The sequence below is a fragment of the Cervus canadensis genome, chromosome 16 (assembly GCF_019320065.1).
Source record: "Cervus canadensis isolate Bull #8, Minnesota chromosome 16, ASM1932006v1, whole genome shotgun sequence".
Lineage (NCBI taxonomy): Eukaryota > Metazoa > Chordata > Mammalia > Artiodactyla > Cervidae > Cervus > Cervus canadensis.
This window is the reverse complement of record NC_057401.1, coordinates 12,317,413-12,344,473: the sequence shown is the minus strand read 5'-3', so window position 1 is coordinate 12,344,473 and position 27,061 is coordinate 12,317,413. Positions and strand designations below refer to the sequence as shown.

At 43.1% G+C, this 27,061-nt stretch overlaps 1 protein-coding gene and 1 non-coding gene across 2 annotated transcripts in view; one reads left to right on the top strand and one right to left on the bottom strand.

The window, feature by feature from the left end:
- The window catches only part of MAST4 (microtubule associated serine/threonine kinase family member 4), a 608,649-nt gene that overhangs the window by 76,355 nt on the left and 505,233 nt on the right, over nt 1–27,061 (top strand). The gene's annotated exons all lie outside the window — the stretch shown is intronic.
- On the bottom strand, nt 11,918–12,024 carry LOC122454685. Its single transcript, XR_006273491.1, has one exon. It is a non-coding gene; the product is annotated as a U6 spliceosomal RNA (small nuclear RNA).

The window sequence follows — 27,061 nt, the reverse complement described above, 5'->3', positions numbered from 1 at the left end:
GGTGGCTCAGTGGTAAAGACTCCGCCTGCAGTGCAAGAGCTACAGAAGATGCGGGTTTGATCCGTGGGTCAGGAAGATCCCCTGGAGGAGGAATTGGCAACCCACTCCAGTATTCTTGCCTGGAGAATCCAATGGACAGAGGAGCCTGGCAGGCTATAGTCCATGGGGTTGCAGAGTCGGACACGGCTGAAGCGACTAAGCACAGCACACATAGAAGGTATAACACCAAAACTGAAGCACAACATGAACTATGGCTCCGGCGGTTGTGATGTGATCAGTGTAGGGTCATTGATGGTAACAAATGCACCACTTCAGTGAGGGATGCTGATAATGGGGGAGGCTGTCCATGAGCAGGGGCAGGGTTACGTGGGAGTCTCTGTACCTTCCTCTCAATTTTCCTGGAAACCTACAACTGCTCTAAAATGCAAGGGTAGGGCCAGCCTTATGCAGAATTTTAAAGAAGTTAACTGAAAGATAAATCATATAAAAATCTTCAGACTGCAGCAGAGAAAAGAACTGAAGAGCTACATGAGGTCTGGTAGAAAGGTTTAACGTACAAGTCACTGGGGTCCAAAAAAAAAAAAAAAAAGTGGAGAACAGAACACAGCAATATTTGAAGAGAGCGTGGCTGAAAATTTTTCAAAACTGATAAAAGCAGAATGGGAGAAGCATTTATAGGATAAATGTAGAGAATTCTTTTGAAGAGTTTTGTGTCAAGGGGAACAGGGAAACTAGGTGATGGCTAATGGGGTGTGGGGAAAAGCGAGGGTTTTTTGGTTTCATTTTAGATATTGTAGCATGTTTATATGTTGGTAGGAATGATCCGGGAGACAGTGGGTAGAGAAGAGTGGGGACCACTGCTTGTACTACATCCTTCAGTAGGTAACACTGACTAGGGTCCAGTGGCAAGAGAATTACCAGCATGTCTGCATAGCTGCCTCCCTATTTGGCTTTAAATGATGTAGATAGGAAAGTAGATCTGCTATTGCAATATTTCTTAGAAAGCAAAAAAAGTATTTTAAATTGTATAATTCTCAGTATCACTGACTTGTTTAGTATTAATAAGATATTTAAACAAAATCCTTCTCTTGTCTCACTCTGCGATCCACCTAAGCCCCCACTCCCCAAATCATATGAGATATGGAGGCCTCTTCTTGGGACCTTTGGGGTTGTTCTTTAGTGGGAATATTTCTACTTCAGAGTTCTTATGAGGGCTGACTTGGGTGGCAGACAACTGAGGTCTGAGTTCTATTTTCTTCACTTATTAGACGGGAAAATTGGGCAAGTTATTTAACCTGTTGGAGCCTCAGTTTCCTTGTGGGTAAAATGTGGTGGGATGATTATTGTGAGTGTTGAATGAGTTAGTACACCTCCTTAGAATAGTGTCTATCACATAGGAAATAGTAAATGTTTCTTGCTATCATCTTTGATTCAGGGGAAACCTGTTAGAAGAAGAATAGTTCTCACTGGTTGGAAAAGGTTTATAGGGTCTCTTAAAAAAATACCCATAGCTGGGCTTTATCCCTTGAAGTTCTAATTTAATTGGCCTAGGGTCAAGTCCCTAGACCATTAGTACTTTGTAGATCATTAGTACTTTGTTTAAAGACAAAAATAGTTCAATTACTCCAATTTGTAGCCAGGGCTGTGCTTGCCCTAGGTTTTTGATCCCGTCATTCAGCATCCCCTGCCCTCAAGGAACTTTGTACTAGCCTCAGTTTGCCAAGACCATGTTTACAAATGTGCTTTGGGTTGAGCCTTTAAAATTTGACTTATATTTTTTGTTCTGGGAGACTTTGAAATGTCTCTGAGGATAATGATGTGTTATCTCTACAAACCCCTAACCAGCTGGAAAAAGTATGTATCCTTCTTGTTCCCCATGTCACATCTGCTAATCTGTGTTCTGCTGTATGCTTCCCTTATGTGGAACTTTATAGTCTTGGAGAAATTGCACAAATCACACCAAATGAATTGTGCGGCATGCCAAAAATAAAATAGAGTATTCATTCCTGTGCGTTTGCCTTTTATGTGACTTAGAATGTACAGCCTTTGGGACAGTTGTTGTCACATTGATTCCATTATGGCAAAGAAAGCTAATTTAGTGGTGAAATTGGCTGCAGTGTCTCCCCTAATAGAAATAAACATGAAACCACTTTAGTGTCTCTTCTTTTCAAGGACTGCTGTTTTTCCATAAAAGTTACAAGCCCGCAGATTGATACAGAAGCCCCAACAACTCATGTGGCTGTGACTTTATAATTTAAAATTTTATTTCTCCATAAATTAATAAAATTGAGAAATGTGAGGCCATTTTAAAATCACAGCATGCAAATGAAATTTAGGAATAAATTTTGGGGCATAGCTAGTAAAGTGGCCAGATGAGTAAACAGACATTTATAATAAGATGTAGCAAATGCTGGGGTAAGAACAGGTGCTGGGGTGCAAGCAGGCACTTAGGAGGGCAATTCACCAGCGTCTTGAAGGGTAGAGGGAAACAACCCAGGGACAAAGGCCGTGTCTACACGGAAAGCGGGAGGCTGAGTAGGAAGAGCAAATGTGAAGAGGAGGGGGTGGGGGTTACTGAATGGTAAATATCATGGGATATTTATGCTTATTAATTAGAGGTATAATAATAACATCCGTTGTACTCACAAAAATGAATTGATTTGGACAATGTTATGTATATAGTTCCTCTACCCATGGTTAAGGTTTATACCAAGAAATGATACAAGAAAATGTAAAGGCATTTAACTCATTAAATTCTCTCCTTTCAAATGGCTTATTGTTCATACCTAGATAATCAGTCCTGGTAAAATAGAGGATTGTCCTAAATAATACTGTAATATTATCACCAATGTCTTATTCCTCAGGATGTGTGTGGGGGGGGTTGGGATTTCTTGTTTTATATTTTCTTTCGTTCTTTTTCATGAAGTCCATTCCCATATTAGGATATATGGTAATCTTACCATGTTTTTGTTGGCCCTTGTACCACCTTCTTCTTTTCAGTTTTAACAATCATCTGTGGCCTGGACTAGACTGCCAAATGCTTTTGGCAGCCTTATCCGGTTCAGTGAACCCCCAGTGGCTGCTGTTCTCGCTGTTGAGTTGCTAAGTTGTGTCTGACTCTTTGCAACCCCCATGGGCTGTAGCCCTCCAGGTTCCTCTGTCCATGGAATTTCCCAGGTAAGAATACAGGAGTGGGCAGCCATTGCCTTCTCCAGGGGGTCTTCCCAACCCAAGGATCGAACCTGTGTCTCCTGCTTGGCAGGTGGATTCTTCACCACTGAGCCCCTGGAAGCCCAGCCCCCTAGTTACCATCCCTCAATTCATGGTTTATTTCAAGTTGTCCCCTAGTTAGTCTTTGTTGATGTTGACTCCCCGCTCCACCATTTATCACTATAAATGAATTTTGTTCTGTTCTTCATTTTGCTGCCCACAAACTGAAATCTTGGTAACACTGTTTGCCTGATGCTTTTGGTCTCTGGAATGGGACTGCTGCTGCTAATAGCATCTCCAAGAAATGATTGAGTTTTTGTTCTCCAGCAAATGGGAATTGAATTTGGTATTCACATTGTCAAAATGCAATTTGTTTTCATCTATTTATCATGATTTGAAAGTGTTAAGGACCAGCTTCACTATCTATCAGTAGTAAGACTGACTTTTAAAAGGACTGCATTTTAGAGTTTGTCGTAATAGTTGATGACTTAATTTTTTCCTCATGCATTGAACTTTAGATTGATTAATTTATTGAGTCACTTCCTATTCGCTCTATATTAAGGAAAATCATCCACTTGAATTCCAACAAGGAGAAAATAGTTCTATGGGGTTAATGAGTTAGCCCATGGCTTTGCAGTGATTGCCAGACTACTGCCAGAGTGCCAGAGTGCAATCAAAGTTGGGTGAATTTGGAACAATTTGATTTTGTAATGATCACAATTTCAGATGCAAAGGAAGAACTAGAGTTATAATTTTTATCTTTAGCTTTATATTCTGTAATTGTATATCAATACCCATGGTCAGAAAGCTTAAGTAGTTAAATCTAATTTTAAGTTGATTTTATATACAGTTTTCATCCTCACAGAGTGTCCATTACAGCCCTTCTGAGTATTAGCTTCACCTCTACTTAATTACTTGCTTTGACATTTTAGTTTTTTTGCTTGTAGCAAGTGTGTGAGATGTTTGAAATCCAGTCTCCAAGCTTTGCTCTCACCATTTTAGAAAGGGTTTGAAAGATGGCTTTTTTGACTTAGGATGGTAATTTGTACCTATTTAAGAAAGGACTTGAGCTGATTTGGGGGGGGGGTGGTCCTGAAGGTGAGGGGGTAATCTTAGGAGTAGCTGAGCAGCTTTACTCTTCCATCCTAGTGAGGTCCCCAAAGAGGGTCAGTTTCCTTCTCTGTTAAATGGGACAGCAGTCGTACACACCCCACAAGGTGACTGTGAGATCTAAATGTGAATTCAAGTAAAGTGGTTCTCCGTGTGCCTGGCACATAGAAGTGCAGCACTGTTACTGGTTTTGTATAATTTTGTCTCAGAGAATCTTCAGGACATCAGACTTAATGTCTCAAGAAAACTGTCCACATTTGCAAGATATGATTTGCTTAATAACCAGAGGTCCTAGAAAAGAGAAGCTGGTGGGTGGGAGGAAACCTGGCCTTGGCTGAATTTGATCTCCAGCTGCTGGTTGCTTGGAGACCAGGCACGGTGGGAATTAACTGTTGTTGCAGGCAGAGGACGAATCCTGTGCAGGAGAAATCTGAAAGCTACCCTTGATGGGAAAAGTCGGGAAGTGCCCAAAGTTCTAAAAATAAGACCTTAGTTGCTATCGCGAGAACGAGCCATCTATGATACAAGTTCCTTTTTTAAAATCTCAGTCTAGTGCCTGCGTAAGAATTTAATTCAAGGATAACTGTAGAATCAACATGAGAGAATTTGCCTTTCATCCAGCATCTATTACATCCCAGGCTTAGGTCTCAGAGAAGCTAGCTGTAGAGAGATACAAGGGAGATGTTTTCAAATAATCCCTAGCTCAGGATGCTCTGGAGCTAGGATGTTTCCTGCATCCTGGCCACCTAGAAATGTGCTCCGTTTCTATAGAAAAGATGCCACTGATGGGTAGAGGCTGGGGTACCATTTCTTCTTTAGTGAAAATGAGCAGAGGTGATGGGTGTAGTGATGGGTCTCTGACTTAAGAGAGCTCGGTTTCTTTGGGAGACTTGCAGGACTAAAGCTGTCTGGGGTTGTTTGGGGTGAGATGGACGTGGGGAATGAGGGCTCTGGGTGGGAGCTGGTGAGGATCCTACAAACACAGGATTGTAGACTGTTGCAGCCCTTGGGAGATTTTTTTCCCCTGAACTCAGCAGTGGTGGGGCCGGGTAAGGAGCAGAGGTCAGGAAAGCAGAACAGAGCCAGGATTGGCAGCGCACTGGGCTTAGAAGACGGACAGTCAAGGAGAGTGTGCACCAGACCCTGTGAGCTGCAGAGGGTGTTTGAAGCGATTATCCACAGCACCCAGAATGAAGAAGAGGAAATCCTTGAGGGCCTGGGGAGCTCTGCCAGCCTAGGGGAATTGTTTCTGGAATGAGTGAGCTAGTTCAGCAGGGAGCGTAGAGGAAGGAATTATACTTTTGGCCTGGGTCACTTGGCGTCAGCATTTGAAAAGAGAGTGACATTTGAGTTGCATCTTGAATGAAAAATAGATGTTTGCCAGGAGAAAAGGGGACAGAGGCAGAGTCAGAGGACAAAGCTTATCTCCCAAGTGTGAACATCTGCCCAGCGTCCAGCGAGTAGGGGAAAGTGACAGGACATGAGCCTGGGAAGTCAGGTTACTGCTGGGACGTGCGGGGTTTTGTAAAGCCCTGTTAGGGTTTGATGGTTTACCCCACAGAATTGGGGTAATTCCCAGTGAAGGTGTGGCAATTAACCTTGAGCACTATGTGGTTATAATTTCTGTGAGACTGTTACAGACGCTGACAGTCGTGTGTGTCCTGATCTTATTCAAAAGGAAGTATAAGAACAAATGCTCCAAGGTCAAATATAAATGCCTCTTGGAATTACTGTTACTTGGGATTAGTCATAGCTCTGCAGATTCTGCTCCAATGTGTCTGCTTGGTTGTTTGTGGGTCTCAGTATTAGGAAACATGTAACTAAAATATTTTAACTTTCAAAATACTCATTTGAAATAATTTTCCACTACCTAATCTTTTATTTACTTTGTTTCTGGGTTGATCTATTTTTCCAGTGTGTGTGGGCTAAGTCGCTTCAGTCGTGTCCAACTCTGTGTGACCCTATGGACTGTAGGCCACCAGGCTCCTCCATCCATGGGATTCTCCAGGCAAGAATACTGGAGTGGGTTGCCAGGCCCTCCTCCAGGGGATCTTCCCAACCCAGGGATCGAACCAGCGTCTCTTACGTCTCCTGCATTGGCCAATGGGTTCTTTACCACTAGTGCCACCTGGGAAGCCCAGTCTTTGCAGAGTTTGTTACAAATCAGGATTCTGGAAGCCACTTAATTATGTTATCTTATGAATGTGAGTTGTATTTTGGATAAAATATGCTAATTTTCCAGGAGGTTTTGCCTGGAGAAATTCTGAGAAAAATAACTTTTAAGATTTTCTTTTCACTGAGGATTGTAGGAAGTGTGCATACAACAGCACAACTGTTTTGTGCTGACTTCTTTATGAGAACAAGCACAGAGTCCATTCCAAAGAAGATAAAAGGCTATGTTTAGGAAGTCCATTAGAGAAGTAAACATGAATTTTTTTGCTCTTTTGTAATCAAAAAGGTGAGATAAAGGTGAACATTTTTGAACAAACTAAAAACATTACTCATGTATTGCATTGTTGCACAGTTTCTGTATTTTTTTCATTGCTGCTATATCAGTTAGGAATGCATTTAGCTGAAACTCAACTAATAGTGGCTTCCCAATGTGGATTTTGCTTAACTTAACAAACAGTCTGAAAATAGGTTGTCTAGGGCTGCTCAAGGATGTTGTTAAGAATGGAGACCCTGACTTTCCATTTCACCATCTTGGGGGCATGACTTTTATCCCCTGCCTCACTCTTGGCATTGTTTTTATATTTAGTGGGGGCAGAGGCGTTGGTGGTAGGGAGGGTGGGGCTAAGAGCAAAAGAGGCCTTGCCAGCTTAGTCTACCCCTTGATAGAAATTTTTCCCTAAGATGGATCTAGCAATTTCTGTGAATGTCATGTTGGTTGAAAGTGGGCCCCATGCTTCCTCAGCTGCAAGTGAAATTTTCAAGTTCTTTGTTAGAGGAGGACTAGGAAGAACCATCTGTGAGTGGTAGCCAATCCACGGCATCTGCCACAGCTATAAGATATTCTTTTGTTTGTAGAAGTGATGATTTTGGGGATAATTCCCTTTAAGAGTTAGCCATGCACCACCACAAACCCCTATAACATCATGACTGAGCAAGGATTATAAGAGGTCAAATTGAGCTCCTTCAAGTGAGGTCTTACACAATGTCCAACTTAATTTTTTCCCTAATTTAATTCTGAAAAATCTAACTGATTCACCAACTGCATCGAGTGTTTCATTAGTTTAGATTGTGTTAAGCATGACCATGTCTGCAAGGTACTAAGTGTCATTAAAATTTTGGGAAAAAAGTGCTGTGTAATTTTTAAAAGCATCTTATAGTGTCAAGTATTATGTTGGCAAACCAATGTTAATTTTCCCCATTTTTAGCTGAGCTAGAAACTTACCAAAGATGTGCATGAATATTCTAATTCCTTCAAATCTGTGTAAGTGCCTTAATTTTGTTTAAATTAAATATCCCATGTGTTTTATGATGTCTGGTGCTGCTATGAATACAAACCATGTTATGTAAGTGTTGGTTACAAGTAACAAAATGTAACTGAATTATACCTATGTATATATAGGCTTTAACTGGGCTTACCCAGTTATGCATACTGACCTAGGCTTCCCTAGCTTCCTTTCCTGGCCCCAGTGAAAAATTACCCATCATCATTGACACCTGGGAAATATTTTTTTTGTCAGTTGAGTCTCATTCCTTCCTTTTTTCTTCTTCCTCCTTTTATCCCATAGTCAATTCTCCTTTCCTCCCATCCCTTATAGGCAGTCAATTTAAGTGCATCTTTTTACTTGAGCTATTGCAAAGTATTATTTGAATGCATTTATATTTTGCTATAGTATATTTTATGTTGCTTCTCTTTATATTGTTTATATTCCCAGGGATGGTAGAAGAAAGAGAAAGGATACCTAGTATCTTAAGAGCAAGTATTGTAAAGCCTTTCTGCTTTTGTCTGCTCCACAGAGTGATTCTCAGATCAGTTCTGTGTTGCTCTGCAGACATGAAACCCTTGTATCCAGCTGTCACCGGGCCTGCCTCCCCCGTTTAGTTCTCCACTTTGTCACTGGTTGGCACCTAGGTTGTAACCCCACAGTGGCATGGGGGCGGTCATTTCCCAGGTCTCACTTCATGGACATACCTTCACACCTAGTTACCTGTTCGCTCATTTTACCCTGATGAGAGAGGTTCACTCATCAGCAATGTAAGCCCTGTCAGGGTAAGGGGCCACTTTTATCAGAGTGCAACCTCTCCCAGGCCCCAGGGAGAGGGGATGACACAAGGGACGCTCCAGTGAGCATTCCTGTCGATGCTGCCTCTGGTTCTGTAGGGCTTCCCTGGTAGCTCAGTTGGTAAAGAATTCATCTGCAATGCAGGAGACCCCAGTTCGATTCCTGGGTCGGGAAGATTCACTGGAGAAGGGATAGGCTACCCACTCCAGTATTCTTGGGCTCCCTTTGTGGCTCAGCTGGTAAAGAATCCACCTGCAATGCGGGAGACCTGGGTTCGATCCCTGGGTTGGGAAGATCCCCTGGAGAAGGGAAAGACTACCCATTCTAGTATCCTGGCCTAGAGAATTCCCATAGTCCATAGGGTCACAAAGAGTTGGACACCATCCTAAAGGAGATCAGTCCTGGGTGTTCATTGGAAGGACTGATGCTGAAGCTGAAACTCCAGTACTTTGGCCACCTCATGTGAAGAGTTGACTCATTGGAGGATACCCTGATGCTGGGAGGGATTGGGGGCAGGAGGAGAAGGGGACGACAGAGGATGTGATGGCTGGATGCATCACCGACTCGATGGACATAAGTTTGAGTAAACTCCGGGAGTTGGTGATGGACAGGGAGGCCTGGCGTGCTGCGATTCATGGGGTCACAAAGAGTTGGACACGACTGAGCGACTGAACTGAACTGAGCGACTTTCACTTTCTGGTTCTGTGAGAGCACTTCGGTGGACCTTCACTCAGGAGCAGAGCTGTTGGGTCACAGGGTACTCAGATACATTGTTTGATGCCCCCAGGGCCTGAGTGCGCCCTCTGGTGGTCACACCAGGTACATTTCTGTGAGGTTTCCCCTTTCCCCACATCCCTGCCTGCACTAGGAATTTTCCACTGGCGGTACTAGCGATAAAGAACATGCCTGCCAGTGCCGGAGACGTCAGAAACGCGGGTTCCATCCCTGTGTTGGGAAGATCCCTTGTAGGAGGGCACAGTAATCCACTCCAGTGTTCTCACCTGGAGAATCCCATGGACAGAGGAGCCTGGTGGGCTACCATCCATAGGGTTGCACAGAGTCAGATGTGACTGAAGTGTCTTAGCACTTATGCATGTTGCTGATATTTGCCAACCTGAATGGTGTCAAGTAGTAACTCCTTGCTCTCATAGTTTTTCTCTGATTACCAGTGTGTTTGAGCATGCCATCAACTACATATTTTTTAGTGTGTAGTTTTCTTTTCAGCAGATTGCTTGCTCACACCCTTGTTTTTTCTAATGAAGTTATCTTTCTTTAGTCGATTTGTCGAGTTTTTTATATACCTGATTGTAGAAATGAATTATCTGTACAGCTGTAAACGTGTAAAATTGTATCTCCCTACAATCCTCAGCTATTTATTGACTTTGTTCATGTATTCTCTATACAGAAATTCTAAATTTTGATGATATTGTAGTCAGTGTTTCTGTTGTTTGTATTTATAGATTTCTAGGCCACTAACCCTGACTCATTTCTTGGTGTTATATTTTTCTGAAAGTAGTTATTGTGTCTTAATTTTGAGGGAACATCATTTTTACTTAGCATCCTATGAGATCGCTGTGCCTTTCCGAAACATAAATTGCTGTTTTTATCTATTTGAACTCTTAATAGTCTAGACTTTTTAACTACTCTGTTGACAGACCAGTTTCAACTTCACTGAAATAGTTGGAAGATTTATCTTCTTTAATGGCTTTTGAGCCTTTATCTTTCATTAACATAGCATACTAATCATCTACATGAAATTGTACTTTGCATTTTTATGTTTAGGTAAAAATTTAAAAACAGCATTATGTAGTATAAGGCTTTCTAGATTTCACAAAATCTGAAACGTCATGTTAGGGAAAATCTACTAATCTCAGCTTTGTTTCCCCAGAAAAGAACTTAGATCTATAATGTGAAATTAAAGTTTCACAATAATGTGCCTAGCCATTGAATCATAGCATCTGATATTCCCTTAAAAATAAGAATGAATATATGATGTGAGAATTTTTATAGTCTAACCTTGGGAAGTGTGACTTGGAAATAAATTTCTTTTATTGATTTGTGCTGGGGACAAAGTATAATGACTAACTTTTTGTGGGAAGGAGAAAGGTAATAGGTAATAGGTTTGGGGAGAGTACCTGGCTTCCTTTTGAATACTACACCCATAGGTTAACCCCCTGCTTGCTTTGCTATCAGAGAGTTTCTAGACCTCATGGACAATGCCCACTTAGCTATTCAAAGAAAGTCAGAGATAATGAGAGTATTTCTGGGAGTTCTGGATAATGACAGAGAAGTTAAAAAATACTAAGGTTCTGTTTGGCTTCCTCCTTAAAGAGAATGTTAAGCTGATTGAGAATGATAAGAACAAACCTTGGGAAGAGGGTTTTCACTCATCTTAGAAACCTAAGATGAGTGAAAAGATTGGACACAAAGCACCTTTCAGTCTAAATGAGTTCAGAGTCTTTGTTTTGGACGAGTTGCATCCCAGTGCACTGAGAACAGTGTATGGATGAAATTGCTGAACTTACAGCTGACCCAGCCGTCAGAACTCCTAGGGTGAGAACGGCACCGGAAGTGGAGATGGTGTTGTCTGCTTTCTAAAGGAGATAAGAGGTGGATTGCATGTTGGTGTAGACATTGGGCAGCGTTCTAGGCTGATTGATTGTGATACTGTTAACAGTCCTTGGCTGTGAACAGCAGAGTCTAACTCTGATTAACTTAAAAAGAGATGGGTCTTATTAGAGGGATACTGGATATCTTGATGGAAATACAAGACAACGAGTCTCAGGAAATAGCAGACACTAAGGAGGCCAGAGAGTTAAGGCAGTCGGCTTACGCTGAGGGAAAGTTGTTAGAAAACTCTCACTGGCCTTGCCTGCTGGGCTCTTGACTCTGCCACCAGTATGCGTTGTGAATTGCCCTGGCTTTTTTGAGCCATTCCCTGCAAACTCAGAGTCCCAGGCAGGCACAGCAGTCTGCTGAGCTTAGGTAAATTGTCCATACTCAAACTGCCTGTGTCCTGGCAAGCGATGCATGCATTTAGCTTCCTTTATACTTTCTTTAGAAGAAAGTGAGGCTCCCTCATCCCCACCAAGTCTCCCTCACTAACAGAACCCTCGCATGTAAGAAGAGTGTCCAAAAATTGGAGAGCATTCAGGGATGGTGTGCGGTCACTACAGTAGTCATGGAAAAGAGATTGCCTTTGGGAACCAGCAGGGTTAACTATGGGCCATTCAGAACACATAAAACTCATCCTTTTTGTTGGGATTCTTCAGTTACAGTGGCACAAACATGGTTAGTCTGAATTTTAGAAAGATCTGTGCTAAACTCCCCCACCAGCCCAGCATCTCTTTCTTTTTTTTTTTTTTTTAAATATGGAACGCTTCACGAATTTGCGTGTCATCCTTGCGCAGGGGCCATGCTAATCTTCTCTGTATCGTTCCAATTTTAGTATATGTGCTGCCGAAGCGAGCACCAGCCCAGCATCTCATGTACAAGTCATAACTGATGGAACATCTGACCTCAGAGATTGTTGGGTAATGTGAGTGATGCCTTGAGGCATCTCTGGAGGGGGAGTTTGGGCTCCTTAACGACTTGGCTGAAAACGTTAGGGGGTGCTCATCAAACCTGCTTTTGAAGTTAAGCAGGAATGGATATAGTGAGTACATTGGAACAAAGAGCTGATTCTAACGGGATGAAGTTTCATAGGGAATAAACACTGTGTCTTATTCTGATATTTGGAAAACCAGCAGTGTTTACGTGATGAATAAAGAAGTTAGCACTTTACAGCATCACAAGTGGAAGTGCCTTGAACATTCCAGTTGAATGGAAGCACTGTGTGAGTCAATAGTTTCAGGTCTTTTTAAAAAAAAAACAGACAAAACTCCTAAGGTGATCTTACAGTGTTTGTGGAAATAAAATGTCCATCACAAGGGAGGGATTTCCCCTTTACTTTCCAGGGATCCTGTGACATATGAAGTATTCATTGATTCTGGCCACAATTAAGAATGCTTTTGGGGGGCCAGAGACTGACAAGAATGCAAAGGGATATAAAATCATGGGTGTGAGGGGCAGTTAAAGGGGTGAGTTGTCCCCCTGCAGACCTGGGGAATGTGGCTGCTGTCTGCACACACAGGCAGGCATCCGGGAGCAGGGGTAGGTGGTGTGACTATAGAGGTGCAGCTGAAGCCAGTGGATCTCAGTCTTGAAGACGGGGATTTCTAGGGACTTCACTGGGGGTCCAGTGGTTAAGTATCCGCCTGCCAGTGTAGGGGTCACGGGTTCAGTCCATGGTCCAGAAAGATCTCACATGCTGAGGAGCAACTATTGAAGCCCATGCTCCTAAGAGCCCGTGCACTGAAGCAGAGAGTAGCTCCTGCTTACTGTAACTAAAGGAAGCCTCCGCACACAGCAACCAAGACCCAGTACAAAAACAAAAAAAAGTGGGGGGGTGGGTTCTAACACCAAGAGCTAGGTGAGTCCACCTTGAAGGGAAGTGTCATAAGTTGCCCGTTTCTTGTGACCACTCATTGTGACCAGCTAGGTCATGGGTCCATTTCAAGCATTTCACTAGCATATTTGCAAACTGCTGTCACAGGTTTTAAAGTTGCCTGATGGTTGAAAGCTTTCCTTTCCCCTAAAGCTTTCCTCAGAAGGCTATTGAACATTTTTAATATCTGTACGAGGTTAGCAAAAGACTCAGAGTAACTTTCAGACCTGGGAATATTAATTTATCATAAAGCTGGAAGGGAAGGTCTTATAAAAGGGAGCTACGTGAGATGATCAATATTTGATTTGAGAAGATGTGCTCATAAACCAATCAGCTGAGCACTTGCTGAGAAGGAAGTTTTTCTTAATTGGCATCAGGCTGCCATAACCCAAGTGGCCACCCTTTAGGGGGCTCATGGTTTCCCATTAAAGGTGTTTTCCTTTAAACTTATTTTCATCCTTCAGATGTCAGTATGTTAGAATTGCCTGGCTGATGAAGTAAATTCTAAAGGTAATTGTTATGGGAGTTTAACTTGCCAGAGACTTCAAGAAGTCTCTTTCATACTTTAAAAAATATAAACAAGTTGCAAAATAATGATTCTGTCAAGAAAATTACGTATTGATTCATCATCCAGTATTGGGAATTGGGCTAAAGAGTTTGTTCCTGGAACATCTCCTTTTGGAAGGTCATTTAGTGGAGGAGCAGCTTTTCGGGCTTTGTGCAAAGTGTAGGCTGCATCGATTGCCATGGCCTCAGTGGACATTTATTGAGTACCTCTTGCATTCATTATTGCAACTGAGGCAAGTCCTAGGGCCTGGCCCCAGAGTGGAAGTTAAAAGTTGAAAAAATGATGTTTTCCAGTTTTTTGGCCTTTATGGTACCAGCCAGTGTTTGCGTCTTCAGCAGTGGTATTTATTGAGAGATTAGCATAAAAGCAGTTAGCCTGCAGCACGATCTGAAAATTACAGCCTTGGAAAGGATCCCCCAGATGGAAATGTACAGTCACGAGAAACTACGCTGTAAAAGCCTGCGCTCATTCCTGGGCTCACTCCTCAGGCATCTCTCTTCCCAATCTCTAACCTCTCTCTTCATGTATTGTTCTGGGGTAATGAAAGCCCCTCTGAAGGTAAACATGGCCAGCTCTCCATCACCTGGTGAACATGTTGAAAAGGTACATTCCTGGACCCAACCCCTCCACCTACCCCATCAGCTAGGATTCTCTCAAGGTGGGGCCAGATTTATCCAAATGTGAAGTCCCATAGAGTCTGAGAACCCTCTGTTGTGAAAATTGAGAGCATTTGAAAACTAGAGAGCTGGCGAGTGCTTTATCTGCTTAGATTTTAGAAAGATTCCTGTGACAGTGGCAACAGATGACAGTGATGTGAGACTCAGTAGATGGGATATGGTGATAGTTCAGAGGAGAGAGAAGGGCAGGGATTAAAGCTGTCACGGGGGTTGGTCAGGAGGTGGCAGATCCAAGTTGTATTTACGAGATAGAATTGACCAGATGTGGTGATGACTGGATGTGGCTGAGTGGACAAGCCCTCCCTTTCTGGCAGAACTCAAGGGCACTCTGGAAAGCTGTTTCAGAGGCACCATGGTGGCAGCTATGCTGGTGGCCGGCATGGGCCCCAAGCCCCTTTTCTGTGTGGTGTTTGCTGTCTCTGGTTCCCTAACAGAGGAGAGAAGCCACTTAGAAGCCCTGTGTGTAGACCCCACATAAGAGGGAGCCTGGTGAAATTTTTTTCTTCCCAGCTGCCATAACCTTCTAGCCCTCTTCCTTGCTTTCTGCTTAAGCTTGATAAACTTGGTACTCCTAGAGCAACTGAGCTGTGTGCAAAGCACCCAGAGCTACACCATTACAGCAGTTCTGAAGAGTCTCCTGGACCGCAAGGAGATCAAACCCGTCAACACTGAAGGAAATCAACCCTGAAGATTCATTGGAAGGACTGATGCTGAAGCTCCAATACTTTGGCCACCTGATGTGAGGAGCCAACGCATTGGAAAAGACCCTGATGCTGGGAAAGATTGAGGACAGGAGGAGAAGGGGGCGACAGAGGAGGAGATGGTTGGATGGCATCACTTGCTCAAGGGACATGAGTTAGAGCAAAGTCCGGGAGTTAGTGGAGGACAGGGAAGCCTGGCATGCTGCAGTCCGTGGGGTCACAAAGAGTCAGACGTGACTGAGTGACTGAAAAACAATGAGATGAAAGCTGTGGGCTTCTCAGTGGGGTTGCAAGCTTTCCCCTATGTTGCAGAGGCACTTTTGAGCCTCTGCACTTTTGAGCATATACACTCTCCACTGTGCTCTGTGCAGAACTGTCACGTGGCTTTCACTTGACCAAGGCCCTTGGGCCGATGGTGGAATATGTCATCCTCCAAAGCCCATATTCTGAATCACTGAGAGTTGGTGATGGATGGGGAAGCCCGACGTGCTGCAGTCCATGGGGTCGCAAAGAGTCGGACATGACTGAGCAACTGAACTGAAGCTCAGGGTAGACTTTTTTCTTCACGTTACAGTTGCTATTACTCAAATATTGTTCCTTAACACCTGAATTTACAAACTCCTTGGGTGTAACTAGCTCCTGCTTTCCCCTTTGGATAAAGGCTGAGCTTGTTCACCCTGAGGAATGGAGGAGAATGTGACATCCACAGCAGAGCCTGGCTTGATTGTCTACATCCGGTCTGTGGCCTCCACTTGAAATGCTCCTAGATTGAAGGTTGAGCTGGGGATGGCTGGAAATACACTTTGTGAACCTGAGTCTCTTTCAATTTTTTAGTTCCTGGCTCCTTTCATACTGGAAAGAGACACCAGATCAAGGGAGAGTTCCCTGGACTTTTTTTCTTTATAGGATTCACTGGCTGGTAATCTAATTTATTTGGTTGTCTGAGAAGGAAATAGGGAAGAGCCAGGCAGCGGTTACGAGGCCTGCCTGTGCTGTCATTCACTGCCCGTCGGGGTCCCTCCTGTCCTCGCTGACAGTCCCCTCCGTCCCTGCTGCTGGGCCCCCTCCCTTAGTAATTAGAGAGGGACGGGAGTGCCAGCCCAGCTGCTTGCGCGGTGTCTGCACGGCCCACAGAGCTTATTTTAGGGCAAGGCCTTTCCCCTCCAGCTTCTTTAGATCCCCTATTAATTCAGATGCTTTATTTACTGAGCAGACAAGCTGTGATTTCACAGAGAAGAGTGAACGAGTGCTATTCTTCTCGGCGGAGAAAAGCCCTTGGTGCAGGTGTGCTCCTGCTGACGTGACCCCGAGGCCTCCCTCCATCCCTTGGGGTGCCATTCTTCCCCCTCGTCTCCCCGTAGAAGGCAGATCTAAAGTAGGCAAGAATCAAGACTGCAGTGATGGTCTTCTCCCTGGGCAGATACGGGATTAACCTTCTTGAGAGCAGCAGTCCCTTGACTTGGAGCGCACACACACGTGGGAGCAAAATGCTCCATCTGAAGAGCCCGAGGGGCTGGGCAGGCCTCCCTCACAGCTGGTCTGCTGTTGACACCCTTCTGCATCACCTGCACCTCTGACCTCCCAGTCACAGGACATGTGCCTTTGGTCACAAGAGAGACTGTGGCAGAGGACGTGTTCAATTCTACACGGTTTTAAATCCAGTCTGGTATCACCCCTCACGCCCAGGCCCATCCCTGTGCGTACCGAAGGTGTTAACTTGGAGAGTCCATGAAGCAAAACGTGTCAGGCTACCAGGCTTCCTGTCATGACTTTTCACAGTCATGGTATTTCAGAGCTAGAAGGGAGCATGAGAGATCATTTCCATTCTCCTTATTTGACAGAAAAAGACATCCAGAGACATCAGACACCTTTGCCTGGGTCCTGACACTCCTGAGCAACAAGAGGTGGGAATTGAGCCCAGGCCTCCAGCTCTTTATCCAGAAGCACTCTTCCAGGTGCCGGGCGGGGATGGCCAAGTCAGCATTTGACCCAGTGTGGCCCAAGCACCTGCCTCAGGTCCGCTGGGGCCCATCGAGAAGGCAGATTCCGGGGCCCTGCTCCAGGACTGTATTAGCATCCAGGAGGGGTGGGTCTCAGCTACCTGCATTTGGAACAGACTTCCTGGGCGACTCACCACCCGGTTGTGTGAAAACTGCTGGAGGAGACCGTACTGGTTTAGCTTTGGCCCCATCCTTCCCTTGTTCAACCACAGACTTAATTCTGAATGTGCTTCCTTAGCCCTAATTGCTTTATATTTCTTCTTCTGATGCTAAAGGGCACGGCTTGGCTGGCAAGAGGAGATTTCTGGGAAGGTCTGGGTATCTGGGGGCCATCGGTGGTGGCGACCGTGTGGCCACTGAATGCTGGCCCACCTTTTTGTCTGTCTGTCATCCTTCGTCTTCTCTTGAATTGCCCAATTCATGAAGCCACAACAGACTTACCTTCCACTGTCGCTGCTTTCCCGCGCACCTCTTCTCTTAACTAGCATTCTCCTCAGGTCCCCACACCGCCAAATAGCTTCACCATCATAAGCTCCTCAATGTAGGCTCATTCTGGGGGTTGGATAAAGATGATGGATCATTGGTTAAGGTGACGGGTAACTTGGGAGTAGACAAGAGAAGAGGACGGCTGGACAGTCTAGTGTTTGTGTGTATTTTAACTGCTTTAATGTGTAGACAGACATCCAGACTTTATTTTAGATCATAAACACACTCTTTCCCTGACCTACATGAAGTCATCTGGTTGGATGGGTCTGCGATCACTTCCTGTGGACAGAAGTAGCAAGGCCTCCCTTTGAAGCAGAGCCAAGAACCAGTCATGGATAGACCCACAGCCCAGAAATGGATTAGAATGTGTCAGGCACACCTGGCCTTACGTGTTTGATGCCTAAATTCCGGGGGCGTGGAGGTTAATTTCATCAGCATTGTCAGAAATCTCAGTTATCGTTCCTTAAGTGCCTTCATGTGCTTGTGAGTCCCCAAAGGGCACTGTGAGGAACCACCTAGACACTAAAAGTTTTCACATCGGAAAGATGCTGTGCCATTGCTGACGCTGAGAGCAGGGAATTGTACCAAGAGATAAGCTAAAAATAAAAGCAGGTTCCATTTAGTTAGGGCTTTAGAGTCATGACTGGTTTGAATTCTAGATGTATTGTTTGACAGCATTACATCTGGGCAAAGAGGACAATTGTGGGGCCTGTCTCTTGAGACTGTTAAATTAGATAATACATGATAGCATTCAGTACAGTGCCTGGCGCAGGACTGAGGGAGTAAATGTTATGTATTGTTCTTACTGCCTGAGAGGGAGAGTACCACTGGTAAAAACCTACTTATCTGAAGAGGGGAAGGGGGTGCAGGACAGATCATTGTGTATGTAAGCTAGAAAACCATCTGAGGTTTTCTTCCACAAAAGTTGACCTTTGTTTTTATGTTGTTGTATTCTGCATTGTTTTTTGGCTGTTCCCTTGGCTGGTAGTATTAAGGAGCTACAGATGGAATGAAAGATGGGAAAGGAATGGTGGGGTCTTTGGAAGAAAGAAGTACCCCCTAGAGGAGGCCCAGCCCCCAGGGCTCACCTCCGTTAGAAAGTAAGACCCCAAGTTTTAGAAATGGGTATTCACTTCCTTCTGATGGAAGAGCAGCTCCCTCACTGCCCTATATATCACAAGCTCCTTTTTCTCTGGGGCCTTGTCAACATCATTTTGGCTGCCACTTAAAAGATTAAACACCTTAATTCAGCCTCAGCTCTAGCTATGGATATTAGCCCTTTGGCATCATGTACATTGAAGCAAGGGTACCCTCATCAAGATAAGAACTAACATTGGATGCCCCTGTCCTGCAGTTATTTTGTTTCTTTGGACCTTTAAATGATTTCTGTTGGCTGCTGACCACCTGCATATAAAAAGTGCATGTAATAGTGTTTCCCACAGTAACCGAGATCTAGTGTCTGACCTGATGGAATAGACATCTGTCTTCAAACTGCTGTTCTTACATATAGTAGCCTGTTCTCTAAGTTGACCAGTCTTCAAGTCTACCAGTTAGGATCAGGGCTGAAGGATCACTTAGAGTAATGAAAGAATGTCCCAAAGCTGGCTTACCTGGCACTCCAGCACCTCTGGAGCAGATTTCCCTGGTCATCTGTGAATATGTAACATTAATGTTCCAAGGCCTGTTTCAGTTCAATTCAGTCGCTCAGTCATGTCTGACTCTTTGCGACCCCATGGACTGCAGCATGCCAGGCTTCCCAGTCCATCACCAACTCCCAGAGCTTACTCAAACTCAGGTCCATCAAGTCAGTGATGCCATCCAACCATCTCATCCTCTGTTGTCCCCTTCTCCTCCTGCCTTCACTCTTTTCCAGCATCAGGGTCTTTTCCATTGAGTCACTTCTTCGCATCAGGTAGCCAAAGTATTGGAGTTTCAGCTTCAGCATTAATCCCTCCAATGAATATTCAGGACTGATTTCCTTTAGGATGGACTGGTTGGATCTCCTTGCAGTCCAAGGGACTCTCAAGAGTCTTCCTTTGAGAGAATTTCAAAAGCATCAATACTTTGACACTCAGGTTTCTTTATAGTCCAACTCTCACATCCATAAATGACTACTTTGGGGAGTCATTAAATGTTGTGTCTCCTCAGAAGATGACCTAAGACTGAGATTTGGTTTGCCCCAGATAAACTAGAGCCCTGGGACATGTCATCCAGCTCCCCTTTATAGCTTTGAGATAACCAGTGGGTCAAGGTTAAATATTAGTGTTCCCCTTGGCAATGGGAGGGGGGCGGACATAAGATGTAGAAACTGGTGTTCATGTGGACCTAGAATCCAAGCATGCTGAGAGACAGTGGAGTGTGGGGGCTTGAGTTGGGAAGACAGGTACTATACCTTAGGAATTGCAGTATCGGCATACAAGTCTTATGTGTTTTTCAGCCTAATCTCTTAGATTTTGGAGAAAAGGCTTTACTGTTTTAGGTACTAATATGGGAGCTTAATTTAAACGGCACAGTAGGGCAAGTGGATGTTTAAAGAGATCTGTGGGTTCCATTCCACACTTAAGATGAAAGCTGAGGCAGTGCTTGATCTGAAGAACCCGTTTCAACATCTTGCCTTCCAAAGAGGCCACACATTTGAGTGACCCTTTTCCTGCCTGGCCATTCAGGCCAGCCTGCCCACAGCACTTGAAGCTGACAGCGAACCTGGGGAAATGGGAAGAAGTCTATTGTATAACCATCGAGGAAACATGTAGTCATTTCTTGAATCTTCCAGCTGTACTAGAAGCTCTTTTCCTCTCTTCTTTTTTCTGTTCTGTTCTCCAAGAGCACTAGTTAATAATTCACACACAGTTACCAATTAAGTAGAAATTTCATTTGAAGCGACCATAGGTCCAATTAAGTGTGTTTGGAAATCGGGTGCATAAATTGTTCTGGAAGGAATTTGTTTTATATGTATGTATATATAAATATTCATATATATTCAGGTGTAATCTGTGAATGTGAGTGTGGGTATAGGTGCATGTGTCTTTTTATACATACATTTGGCTAAAAGTTCGTGATAAAAAATTGCCTGAAGGGCTAGTTGCCAGTCACATGTCTAATTAGTTAGTCAGGCCTAGTTCTTGTTACTGTTCAGTCACTAAGTCTTGTCCAACTCTTTGTGACCCCATGGACTGCAGAATGCCAGGCTTCCCTGTCCTCTACTATCTCCCAGATTTTGCTTAAATTCATGTCCATGGAGTTGGTAATGCCATCCAACCATCTCATCCTCTGCCACCCCCCTTCTCCTTTTGCTTTCAACCTTTCCCAGCATTAGAGGCTTTTCCAATAAGTTGGCTCTTCGCATCAGCTGGCCAGAGTATCGGAGCTTCAACATCATTCCTTCCAATGAATATTCAGGGTTGATTTCTTTAGTATTGACTGGTTTGGAAGGGACTCTCAAGAGCATTCTCCAACACCACAGTTCGATATCATCAGTTCTTTGGCACTCAGCCTTCTTTGTGGTTAGGCCGAGATGGTGTAACAGTTGCTTTGTCAGTTATTAGCACGGAGATTTTCATTGTTATCCCACTTCCTGGAAGGAGTAAAGACTCTCATTTTTGAGGGCTTATAGTAGGTGAGAGGCGGGTTATGGAAAGGGGTCACCTTGACAGTTGAGAAATGCTGCAGGGAGCCAGAATTTGCTGGTGCTAAGTCAGCACCTCTGCACACTCGTGGGAGATGGAGGGCCTGCTGCTGGCCTCTAGGCTTCTAGTGGTTCTTAGAGTGTAAGGACAGGAACAGATGGGCAAAGGCTTGGGCTTGGTACTTAGCAAAATAACAGCTACACACATGGTCAAAGGAGTTCTGCAGAGGTAATCTGGTAAGTTCTTAAGGATCAGAGAAATAAAACTAGAAATTAGGAATGTTATTAGGAATTAAGAAATAATTATTTCAGGAGTTAGGAAATAAAACATTTCCTAGGAATTAGGGATTAGGACATAACATATTAGCATAGTTATTTCAACAGAATTAAAAAATAAAGCATTTGTATAGTTGTTTCTTTCTTTTTTTTTTTTTTGTATAGTTGTTTTAATCAGTTCAGTTCAGTCACTCAGTTGTATCCAACTCTGCAGCCCCATGGACTTCAGTACAACAGGCTTTGCTGCCCATCACCAACTCCCAGAGCTTACTCAACCTCATGTCCATCGAGTCAGTGATCCCATCCAACCATCTCATCCTCTGTCATCCCCTTCTGCTCCTGCCTTCAATCTTTCTCAGCATCAGGTCTTTCCCAATGAGTTGGTTCTTTGCATCAGGTAGCCAACGTTTTGGAGTTTCAGCTTCAGCATCAGTCCTTCCAATGAATATTCAGGACTGATTTCCTTTAGGATGGACTGGTTTGATCCCCTTGCAGTCCAAGGGACTCTCAAGAGTCTTCCCCAACACCACAGTTCAAAAGCATCAACCTTTGGTACTCAGCTTTCTTTATGATCCTAAGCTCACAACCATACATGACTACTGGAAAAACCATAGTTTTGACTATACAGACCTTTGTCAGCAAAGGTTGTTTCAATAGAGGCAAACGTAGTTGATCATTTTGCTTTTCTTCCTCTCTAGAGAATTTTTTTTTCTAAAAGAAATCATTAATAAGAGAGTATATATGGAAGGATAAGTCTCCTCAGAATGGTAGTCATTGAGTTAACTGTGTATTTCATGGAAACAAGTAGATTCACCATAATTTTGTCCTTTGTTTCAGGAACCATGTGTAGGAGAGAGATCTTCTCTCTGTGTGCATGACTACAGAAAGAGGATGTATTTCCTACTGGAGTTTGCTTTAGGGGAAAGTGTGGCAATGAATTCCATCAGAGCATGGGGGTTAGAAATGTGGGCACTAGCGTCAGACCATCTAGGTTAAAGTCTCAACCCTGACAGTAGTTTCGTGATTTAGGGTGGAAGTAACCTCTCTATGCCTTAGTTTCTTTATCAGTAAAATGGGGATAATAACATTCCTTAACCTCAGACTGTGCTTATAGGATTAACTGAGTTAATATATTTCAGTACTTAAACAGTATCTGGCCTAATAATCTGCATTCAACAAATGACAGCCATTAGTGGTTATTACTATTCCTACTGTTATTATGTTTTTATTATAGCTGTATATGGTGGTTTTATAGAAATGTCTTGTTCTAAGTAAGCAGTCTGAAGATTTGAACTTCTATTTTGGAGATTTGAAAATTAGATTAAAAAAATAATAGATAAGAGAAAGTTAGATAAAAAATCTGTCTTGGAAGTTAGATTTAAATCAGATTTAAAAGAAGGGCTCCTCTTTGTCTTTCTCAGCTGTCCCCTACTAGGACAAAGTTTTCCTTCATTAGCTCCTCTGCCAGAATGAAATTTAAAAGCAGCATATTTCACAATATCAAAATTCCAATTGTATGCTTCGAGTTGGATTACTTCCTCCTTAGCCCATAATCAGCTCTTTCCCTGTGCTGCTTCCCTGTTCTCACCCTTACATTTTTATGCTCTTGAAAAATTACTTTCTGGGTTCCAATTTCTCCTCACTTCATTTCTCCAACTTCTCCCCTTTCCTTCCCACTCCCCACCCCCTCACCCCTTTGTAAGAGTGTGTGACATCTGTGGGCAGGACTTCTAGCACATACACTTTAGGTACTGTCAAATACTTAATTTGGTACGTTATGCATGGAAATTTATACAAAATTTACATTGTAAAAGCATAGCCATTATATCAATATTTGAGCCTTACTTAAGTAGACTTTATTTCAAGGAATTTTGTATTGGCTGTTGTTTGGAAGGCTGCAAGTCAAGTGTGCAAAGAATGTTCTTCCTTTATAAAAAAAAACAAAACTTTTTTTTTTCTTTTTTAGTGGATTGGGTGGAAATCCTAACTTCAGTTGCCTACCTGAAACTGTTTGATTTCACAACTTTGTTTTCCAGCAGCTGATTTCTTTTTTTTTTTTTAAAGGAGAAAATTGATTTTTAAGAAGACATTGGTCCTAAATTCAGTTATTTTCTGTTGTATTTGAACATGATGCAGTCATTCTCCAGGTGCATACATGTGGTACAGAACATTAGCTTGTGATAATGCTGCATAAATAGTTGAACTGTCCTTATATCCAAAACTTAGATCCATGACAATTGTCAAACTTTGCCACTGTCCAGCAAGCCTTTGGTTTACCAGATGTTTGGACATCCATACAGCATGATTCAGTCTCAATGTAAGGTCATGGTAGCTTCAGATTTGTCCTCTTAGCACAGTTTCCACTAGACTCAGGTGCTTCTACCTTCACATCCATGCCAAATAGATCAGGGTGAGTGATCTATACGCTCCAACATAAGTGTGCCAGGGCAGATTGGTAAGGGTGCCTGCAGCTTTGACGTGCCCACTCAAATAGGTAAGAAGTAACCTTAGGAATGTTCTGGAAATCACACCTCTTGAAGCACCAGCTGGAAGCAGTTCTGTTCATGGTTACAGACCAGGTTTGGATGTGCCGAGCCTTTCTGGCCAGGCTGGCTCCCACAGCTGCCCTTTAGTAGAGCTGCATTCCACAGAGGTTGAATCTACAGGGGTGACCTGTGCTCTGGGGAGGTAAGAATGAAAAGGGGCTGACTTTTAATACCTACCTTAGTCTGTTTCCTTGGGCAAGAAAAGAACCAGCCTTCCCACAGACTCTCTTAGATGGGTATTAAATAGAATGGTATCTTTTCTAGTACTTCTGGAATGAGACAAAGAAGAAGCATGGCTGCTATATTGTATAAAGTTAACTTACAGAAAAATTATTCCCATTCAGTGTTCAGTGGTTTCACAGAATGGGAATGAGTGTGATGTTCTGAACTTTTAGCTAGGATAGGGGACAGGTGGGGAGAGATGGGGAAGGACCTTTCTTAGACCAAGACTGACCAGTAAGGCCAGGCAGCCCTTCTGGTATGTGGGGATCAGGGATATACCAGGAGCATTTGGGGAAAATGTGGTTTAAATTGCTTACATGTGAATTTATGCCTGTAAAATGATGCTCTCCTCATCAGAACAGAACCACGAAAGGACTTCTTCCAGGCATTTCAGGCACTTTATTTCAGGCATTTTATTCTATCCTTGGAGGAAAAAAAAATGTTAAAGAAGGATTTGAGGGTCTCCTAGTAACAGTGTCTTAAGAGTCAGTAACTGCTCTGCTTAAACACTTTCTCTCTTTACAATTTAAGCTTTAGTGAAAATGAAAACAGTTGGTTACTTTGATCTTTGTAAAAATTCTTCATATTCATGGAGACCATTAATTGCTACTTAGTATTCTTTTCTTCAGGCTATCTGATCCCATGCTGCGTTATCATTTTATCTTAGGTCTTCCCTGAAACAGCTAGTGAGCACTTAGAAGAGATTCCGGGGCCAGATTTGGTCTGTATTGTACCCTAATCAGGGTTTCTTCAGTCCCAAGGAGGAGGCAATGGGTCTTCTTGGAGTACTCACGTCTACTGAACCCCCAGTGACCACTCTGAGCTTCCAGGCTGTCTACCCTTCTGCTTCCTGGATACTGACTTTTCTCCTGTTAATTGACTTTCCCTTCTCAGAGGCAACTCTTTCTCTCTGCTTTCCTTTCTAAACCTACCTCTGCCCCATCCTTCCTGAGAAAGTTTAGCCCAGTGCATGCTAAGTTACTTCAGCCATGTCCGACTCTTTGTGACCCTATAGACTGTAGCCCACGAGACTCCTCTATCCATGGGGATTCTCCAGGCAAGAATACTGGAGTGGGTTGCCATGCCCTCCTTCAGGGGATCTCCCCCACCCAGGGATTGAACCCACATCTCTTTATGTCTCCTGCATTGGCAGATGGATTCTTTACCATTAGCACCACCTGGGTAGCCCACTTATTGTTTATTTGGTCTACCTTATCTTAAAATCCAATGGCTTCCAAATTGTTGTAAATTCTAAGCCTTGTCAGTGTGTGCTGCTTAGCTTTGTTGTTAGTCCCTCAAGTTGATGAATAACATCTCCGGTGACTAGGTAGCCTTAGCTCTGTGTTCTGATTAGTTTACTTTCTATCCTAATAATCATTAAAATGGACAGTACCTGGTAGCATCATGCATTGTGTAGTACTGCCCCTCTGGAAAGCATAAGTGTTACAAGAGGGCAATAGAATCTCACATTTTCTACATTCTACTGAGTAGTAATGTAGATCATTTGGGTTTTAGTTTTCTCATGTGACTTGGGTACACCTGGTCTTCCAGAGGCGTCCTCTGTTGCAAAGTTTTAAGTGTATTATAGGCATGTGATGTGAAAACTTTTTAGTCCTTGCAGTCACATTAGTCTCATCAGCAATAATTAATCTATGTGGGGCGAAGGAATAGCTCTGATTTAGGGAAACTCAATTCCTGTTCCCTCACTAACTAGACTTATGGCCTTGGACAAACCATTTAGCTTTTAATTTCTCAGTTTCTTCATTTTTAGAGAGCCATGATACCCACCTTGAGTACTTCACAGGATTGCTAATCTCAGTGTTAAGTAATGAATGAAGGAGCCTTTGAAAAGCTGTGGAATATTTTCGCAGTGTAATATACTTAGGGCTGCTATTTCATAAGTATGTATGGGAAGAAGGTTTTCATATTTCGGTAACCACTTGAGGAATTGTGTGTTTGCTTTCATGGTCTGGGGTTAGTATTTGCTTTAGTTTTTGCTTTAGTTTTCTTCTACTTATTGCTTTCCAGTCCTGAACTAAAACTTCATAGGCCATTAGCTGTTGATTTGCAGAAAATTTTCAAACTCCCTTTCCTTGAAATACTAGAATGTTCGGAAAGACACCTGGTTGTTCCCTTCTCTTACCTCAATTATGATCACTTCATTCAAGCAGCTGACCCTTTATGAGCCTTCTTTGTGTACTTGAGTGAATTTTCAGAGACGAAAGAGTTAAAGAACTTTTCACCTAGCACTGTTGACAATTTGAAGAGGTGAATTTGAAGAGCACCAATGCCGTAGAACTGCTGGTGAAGCTGCTGCCTCTAATAACCTTATTCTTGTAGTTCTGGAAGTGTGACTGTGCCCACTGGTGATTTTGCAGATGATGCCTTTATGAAGGATGGTTACTCTCTCCAGCATTATGAAGCCTGGGGGACATCTTGAACTTGAATATTGATAGCCGCTTTCAATTTAGGTTGGTAAATAAGAAACGGGCACTTTCATTTCAACATACTTATTGTGTGACTGTTACTGAGCCCATTTTGTTAAGTGACATATAGTATTGCCTAATTTTATTTTATTCTCCACACAGTAACATAGTAATTTAGGTTAGCAACTTGCCTAAGGTGCCAAAACCTGGTAAAGGGGGGGGACTGCAATTATTACTGTTGTCAAGCATTAAAATAGAATTGATTTCCTCTTCCCACATATATACTAAGAAATGTTGACTCAAGAAGATAAATTTCCTTGGGACAAAAATAGGGAATTGCAGATTCCTTTGCTGGAGAATTCTTTTTTGAGAAATCATTACCTTTTTGTACTGTTGGTTATGATGGTTTAGTAATTCTAAATTACTGGTTTTTCCAAGTGGCTTAATTTCCCTAGGCTTCTTGCCAAAGCCACAGAAATATCTCATAAAATATTAA